Here is a 4,574-nt window from a genome sequence, read left to right on the forward strand (position 1 = left end):
TTCTACTTCCTCTCCAATCATGATGCCATGAATCATGATGGCCCGATCCACAGTAACTTCAGATCGGTTGCTAGTGGGAATGATGGAGCGTTGAATGAACTCCAACCATCCTCTAGCCACAGGCTTGAGATCCAGTCTTCTTAGTTGGACTGGCTTGCCTTTGGAGTCTCTCTTCCATTGAGCTCCTTCCACACAAATGTCCATAAGGACTTGGTCCAACCTTTGATCAAAGTTGACCCTTCTAGTGTAGGGGCGTTCATCTCCTTGCATCATGGGCAAGTGGAATGCCAACCTCACATTTTTCGGACTGAAATCTAAGTATTTCCCCCGAACCATTGTGAGATAATTCTTTGGACTCGGGTTCATACCTTGATCATGGTTCCTAGTGATCTATGCATTGGCATAGAACTCTTGAACCATTAAGATTTCGACTTGTTGCATGGGGTTGGTTAGGACTTCCCAACCTCTTCTTCGGATTTCATGTCGGATCTCCGGATACTCATTTTTCTTGAGCTTGAAAGGGACCTCAGGGATCACCTTCTTCTTTGCCACAACATCATAGAAGTGGTCTTGATGGCTCTTGGAGATGAATCTTTCCATCTCCCATGACTCGGAGGTGGAAGCTTTTGTCTTCCCTTTTCCTTTTCTAGAGGATACTCCGGCCTTAGGTGCCATTGATGGTAATGGAAAAACAAAAAGCTTATGCTTTTACCACACCAAACTTAAAATATTGCTCGCCCTCGAGCAAGAGAAGAAAGAAGAGAAGAAGAAGAAGAAGAAAATATGGTAGAGAGGGAGAGATGTAGGTTCGGCTAAGTGGGAGAAGAGGGGTTTGTGTTGTGTGAAAATGAAGGAGAATGGAAGGGTATTTATAGGGAGAGGGGGTAGTGTGTATTCGGCCATTTAGGGTGGGAATGGGTGGGAAATTGGTTTTGAATTTTTGAAGGTAGGTGGGGTTTATGGGGAAGAGTGGATCGATGTGAGTGGTGAATGGGTTGATTGGGAAGAGGAATTGAGGTGATTGGTGAAAAGTGTTAGGAATTGTGACATGGGGAATAGTCATCACAAAAACTAGGATTAGGAGATAAGGTGGGAATATGTTAGGTGGGGATCCTGTGGGGTCCACAGGTCTTGAGGTGTCAAGGAATTCCATCCCTGCACCAAATAGGCATGTAAAATGCCTTCGTGCACCATTCTGGCGTTTAAACACCCATTGGTGCACATTCTGGGCGTTCAACGCCCATGTAAAGCATGTTTCTGGCGTTGAACGCCAGTTTCATGCTTGTTACTAGCGTTCAGCGCCAGTTTTTCCTCTCTAGGTACATTCCTGGCATTCAGCGCCAGAATGTTGCTTGTTTCTGGCGTTCAGCACCAGAATGATGCTTTGTTCTGGCGTTGAACGCCGGCCAGATGCATCTTACTGGCGTTGAACGCCAGCCTGTGCGTCCTCCAGGGTGCGAATTTTTTCTTCTACTATTTTTGACTCTGTTTTTAATTTTTATGATTTTTTTTTGTGACTCCTCATGATCATGTACCTAATAAAATACAAAATAACAATAAAATAGAATAAAATGAAAATAAAATAAATAAAATTGGTTGCCTCCCAACAAGCACTTCTTTAATGTCAATAGCTTGACAGTGGCTCTCATGGAGCCACAAGGTGATCAGGTCAATGTTGTATAGTCCCAACACCAAACTTAGAGTTTGGATATGGGGTCTTGACACCAAACTTAGAGTTTGGTTGTGGCCTCACAACACCAAACTTAGAGTTTGACTGTGTGGGCTCTTCTTGACTCTGAACTGAGAGAAGCTCTTCATGCTTACTCTCTTCTGTCACAGAGGGATGGCCATGTGCCTTAAACACAAGGGAGTCCCCATTCAATTGAAGGACTAATTCACCTCTGTTGACATCTATCACAGCTTCTGCTGTGGCTAGGAAAGGCCTTCCAAGGATGATGCAATCATCCTCTTCCTTCCTAGTGTCTAAGATTATGAAATCAGCAGGGATGTAAAGGCCTTCAACCTTTACTAACACGTCCTCTACTATTCCATAGGCTTGTCTCAATGACTTGTCTGCCAGTTGTAATGAGAACAAGGCAGGTTGTACCTCAATGATCCCCAGCTTCTCCATTACAGAGAGTGGCATAAGATTTATCCCTGACCCTAGATCACACAGAGCTTTTTCAAAGATCATGGTGCCTATGGTACAAGGTATTAAGAACTTGCCAGGATCTTGTTTCTTTTGAGGTAGAATTTTCTGAATCCAAGTATCTAGTTCATTAATGAGCAAGGGAGGTTCACTTTCCCAAGTCTCATTACCAAATAACTTGGCATTCAGCTTCATGATAGCTCCTAAATATTGAGCAACTTGCTCTCCAGTCACATCTTCATCCTCTTCAGAGGAAGAATAGTCTTCAGAGCTCATGAATGGCAGAAGGAGATTTAATGGAATCTCTATGGTCTCTATATGAGCCTCAGATTCCTTTGGATCCTTAATAGGAAACTCCTTCTTGCTTGAGGGACGTCCCAGGAGGTCTTTCTCACTGGGATTTTCGTCCTCCTCCTCCCTTGTGCATTCGGCCATATTGACTATGTCAATGGCTTTGCACTCTCCTTTTGGATTCTCTTCTGTATTGCTTGGAAGAATACTGGGAGGAGTTTCAATGACTTTCTTACTCAGCTGGCCCACTTGTGCATCCAGATTTCTAATGGAGGATCTTATTTCACTCATGAAACTGAAAGTGACCTTTGACAGATCAGAGACTACATTGGCTAAATTAGAAGTGTTTTGTTCAGAATTCTCTGTCTGTTGCTGAGAAGATGATGGATATGGCTTGCTATTGCCCAGCCTATTACGTCCACCATTGTTAAAGCCTTGTTGAGGCTTTTGTTGATCCTTCCATGAGAAATTTGGATGATTTCTCCATGATGGGTTATAGGTGTTTCCATAAGGTTCACCCATGTAATTAACCTCTGCCATGGCAGGGTTCTCAGGATCATAAGCTTCTTCAGAAGCTACCTCTCTAGTACTGTTGGATGCATGTTGCCATCCATTCAGATTTTGAGAGATCATGTTGACCTGTTGAGTCAACACTTTGTTCTGAGCCAATATGGCATTCAGAGCATCAATTTCAAGAACTCCTTTCTTCTGAGGTATCCCATTGTTCACGGAATTCCTTTCAGAAGTGTACATGAATTGGTTGTTTGCAACCATGTCAATGAGTTCTTGAGCCTCTTCAGGCGTTTTTTTCAGGTGAATAGATCCACCTGCAGAATGGTCCAATGACATTTTCGAAAATTCAGAGAGACCATAATAGAATATATCTAATATGGTCCATTCTGAAAACATGTCAGATGGACATCTTTTGGTCAGCTGCTTGTATCTTTCCCAAGCTTCATAGAGGGATTCACCATCTTTTTGTTTGAAGGTTTGAACATCTACTCTCAGCTTGCTCAGCTTTTGAGGAGGAAAGAATTTATCCAAGAAGGCAGTGACCAGCTTATCCCAGGAGTCCAGGCTATCCTTAGGTTGTGAATCCAACCATATTCTAGCTTTGTCTCTTACAGCAAAAGGGAAAAGCATGAGTCTGTAGACTTCAGTATCAACTCCATTCGTCTTTACAGTCTCACAGATCTGCAAGAACTCAGTTAAAAACTGATAAGGATCTTCAGATGGAAGTCCATAAAACTTGCAGTTTTGTTGCATTAACGCAACTAGCTGAGGTTTCAGCTCAAAGTTGTTGGCTCCAATGGCAGGAATGGAGATGCTTCTTCCATCAAACTTGGACGTTGGCTTTGTGAAGTCACCAAGCATTCTCCTTGCATTATTATTATTTTCGGCTGCCATCTCCTTCTCTTGTTCGAAAATTTCTAAAAGGTTGTTTCTGGATTGTTGTAATTTAGCTTCTCTTAATTTTCTCTTCAAAGTCCTTTCAGGTTCTGGATCAATTTCAACAAGAGTGCCTTTATCCCTGTTCCTGCTCATATGAAAGAGAAGAAAACAAGAAAAGAAAGAGAAATCCTCTATGTCACAGTATAGAGATTCCTTTATGTTAGTAGAAAAAGAAGGGGGAGAAGAGTGAAGAAGAATTCGGATTTTAGATGAAGAGAGGTGAAGAGAAGTGTTAGTGAATAAATAATTAAATAGAATAAGAAAAGAGAAAGAGAATTTCAAAAATAATTTTAAAAAGGGGTTAGTGATTTTCGAAAATTAGAGATAAATTGTAATTCAAATTAAAAAATGAAACATTTAGTTAATTAAAAAGAATTTTTGAAAAAGAGAGAGATATTTTCGAAAATAGAAGAGGGAAAAGTAGTTAGGTGGTTTTGAAAAAGATAAGAGACAAACAAAAAGTTAGTTAGTTGATTGAAAAAGATTTGAAATCAAAATTGAAAAAGATAAGAAGATAATAAGTTAGATAAGATATTTTGAAATCAAATTTTGAAAAAGATAAAATTTTTGAAAAAGATCAAATAAAAGATAAAAAGATTTAATTCAAAAATTTTGAAATTATTTACTTCACTAACAAGAAACTACAAGATAAGATTCTAAAACTTTAAAGATTGAACCTTTC

General features: G+C 40.2%; 1 non-coding gene across 1 annotated transcript; it reads left to right on the forward strand.

Moving 5' to 3' along the window:
• The first annotated feature begins 3,347 nt into the window (after positions 1–3,347).
• LOC130942657 (small nucleolar RNA R71) lies at positions 3,348–3,451 on the forward strand. Its single transcript, XR_009071222.1, has one exon. It is a non-coding gene; the product is annotated as a small nucleolar RNA R71 (small nucleolar RNA).
• Positions 3,452–4,574: the final 1,123 nt, after the last annotated feature.

The sequence above is a fragment of the Arachis stenosperma genome, chromosome 7 (assembly GCF_014773155.1).
Source record: "Arachis stenosperma cultivar V10309 chromosome 7, arast.V10309.gnm1.PFL2, whole genome shotgun sequence".
In the NCBI taxonomy this organism is placed as follows: domain Eukaryota; kingdom Viridiplantae; phylum Streptophyta; class Magnoliopsida; order Fabales; family Fabaceae; genus Arachis; species Arachis stenosperma.